This window comes from Chlamydotis macqueenii, chromosome 1, assembly GCF_036417535.1.
Source record: "Chlamydotis macqueenii isolate bChlMac1 chromosome 1, bChlMac1.mat, whole genome shotgun sequence".
Taxonomy (NCBI): Eukaryota; Metazoa; Chordata; class Aves; order Otidiformes; family Otididae; genus Chlamydotis; species Chlamydotis macqueenii.
In genome coordinates this window covers 53,673,737-53,676,393 of record NC_141556.1, presented here as the reverse complement: position 1 = coordinate 53,676,393, position 2,657 = coordinate 53,673,737, and positions in this window count along the sequence as shown.

Below are 2,657 nucleotides of genomic sequence, written 5' to 3'. Positions count from 1 at the left end.
CGCTGAAGACCATGGAAAAATGGCCCGATGTCACGGGAAAAATGAGCCGGTTCAGTATTTCAGGTCCTCACACAGGAGAGGTTTCAGCCTGTATTTCAGGGAATACGCAGAAGCAGAGCGGGTGGCAGAGCTGGCCTCCTCCTAGGAGAGGAGCAGGGCAGCAGGGAGGGTGGCACTGACACTGCGATACCGCGAGAGCTGCATAGGCGGGGTCCCGGCTCATTTGAAGCAGCGCTATAACTGCCCCCCAGTCCTCCCAGCAGCTCATGCCATGGAGAACTGAGCACACCAGACTCCTGTCTTGCAACCCAACAGCTTGCCGTGCTGCCAGAAGCTCACTGATAGGTCTGTCATGCTGGAAAAACCTTATGCTTTTCTCTTCTCCGTAGACCGCCTAGGTAGACGATTTCATACACTTTTCTATCCTTTCCCCTTCAAACTAGAGAACACATCCCTGCGTCAGTGACTACACCTGCTTGTGAGGTGACTCACACTTAAGAGCTGGGCATTTAATCTTGGCCCTGCCAAGGTCTCATCTCACACAAATCATTTGCCTTTTTAAACCCAAAAGTCTGGATGTAACAATGGGAACCACAACACACCGTCGATTATATAGAGAAGATTGTGGCGATGAGTAAGGAGGAGAAGGGATACAGACAGGTCCTGTTGTCTATCTGCAGCTCCTTGCAATGTTGTCTACCTGCTGCTTCTCCGTGTAATAAAATCGCCCTGCGCATGTTTCTACCAGACTTCACCAGCTCTTGCATTGGGGACCTCCTGCCCGCTCACTAGCACAGTCCCACCTAGGTAGGCCCAGGACCTTGGTGGCTTCCATTTGGGAGGCTGGACAGGAGGGGGACTGGAGCTGGTGAGCCATAACCTGCCTGGAGAGCCAAGCTGCCAGGAGCGTGCCTGTGTGCTGCCGTACCCCAGTGACTGTCTGTCTCCCATGACCTCGTGGCCCAGGAGTCTGGGGACTGATGGATCCTCCTTGCCCATAGACGCCTCACCAGAGCAGGGCAGGAGGCTCCAGGCAGCTGTCTCTCTCCTGCAGCTGAAGTGCAGCCAGTCAGGAAGAGGTTAGCTGAAATCAAACCAAACCGTGTCTGAAATGAAATTAGTCGAGAGACAAGCTTTTTGTGTTGCTGTATAAAACAAACTGAACATCACAGTAGAAAAGCTGCCTTTTTAGGCTGGAAAGTTTTAGGGTTTTTTTTTTTTTTTTAATTGGAACATGCTGAATCAAATACATCATTTCATGGGAGCAAAATTGCAAATTTTACCAAAGTTCAACAAAAGGCCATGAAATAACTTTTTTTTTTTTTTTTTTTACAGTTTTAATATTAAAGCTTGAATGACATGGTGGGGGGTGGGTTTGTGTGTTTTGTTTTTTTTTTTTTAATTACAACTAGAAGTCGAGCGCGTTTTGCTTTGACCCCGGAGAAGGGGAGACGCCTCAGCCTGCGGCTGGACTCCCCCTCGCCCCTCCGCCCCCTCCCCGGGCAGCGCTGTGCTCGGCGGGGCAAGGGCGCCACCCTGCGGCCGCTGGCGGAAATCCTCCCGGCAGCGCTGCCGCCTCTTCCCCGCACCGACTTTCTTGCGGTGCCTCCCCCTCCTTTGCGGAACCAGGAACCTAAAACCAGCCCCCTCCCCGTGGTTTTTTTTTTTTTGTTGTTGTTGTTGGTTTTTTTTGTTTTGTTTTGTTTTTGGTTTTGTTTTTGTTTTTTTGAGGGGGTTGCTTTCAATTCTGGCAGAATTAGGCCACTGGTCTGGAGACCACCGTAGGTACCAGGCAGATACTGAAAGCATCCTGGACCCTGCTGCCTTGGCCTGGCCCTGGCCCTGGCCTCATTGCTGCCTTGGCACTGGTCTCGGGTGGCTGGGTTAGGGGCTGAGGGTCACGGCCAGCTCCTTCTGGGCAAACGGGCAGTGAGAAGGGTGGTTCAGCACTGCTAAAATCACAGTGCCTGCAGGAACAGCCTGTCTCTTTACTCTGATTATAGAGGGGTCCTGGGATGACTAAGTGACACTGAGCAACACCGAGGCGCCCAGCTGCTGAGATTTGAACATCTGTTTGCTCAGTCTGGCAAAACCAGTGAAGAGCTGATTTGCAGGAAAATGTGCTTTCTTACAGCACTTAGCAAGGAGCAGCAGCAGAATCAAAAATGCTGCCCAGGTCCCTTTCTCCCCATGACTGTAGAACTCGCTCAAAATTTTCAGCACTTCTTCACACTCCTGCTCCAGCATTTGAGTCTCACTGCAGACCATTTTGGGGAGGAAAGGGAACAGCAGACAGTGCCGTATGTTGTAGACAAGTCATTCTATTTCAGCTCTTGACTAATTCATTAGAGAACAAGATGTCCGTTTTGTAAGCCACAGCCTTTGCTTTCTCCTCAAATGCACCTGTTACTGGTTTGATGGGAGAAACTCCTCAGCCAAGCGGAGCCCTGTCTGACTCTGGAATTAGATCCAGATAAGATCAGCCTGGTCAGCCAAGCGGGCAGCTCCTGCTCCACGCCTGGCACTTCAGAAAGCCTTTTGCAGAAAATGGCACTCATATCTAGCACAGTGCTTCACTCGTCACCATAGCAAAGGCAAAGCAAACACCAGTTTCCCTAGAAACTGCAGGTGGCAGGGCATGTTGACTTGAAGGGAGG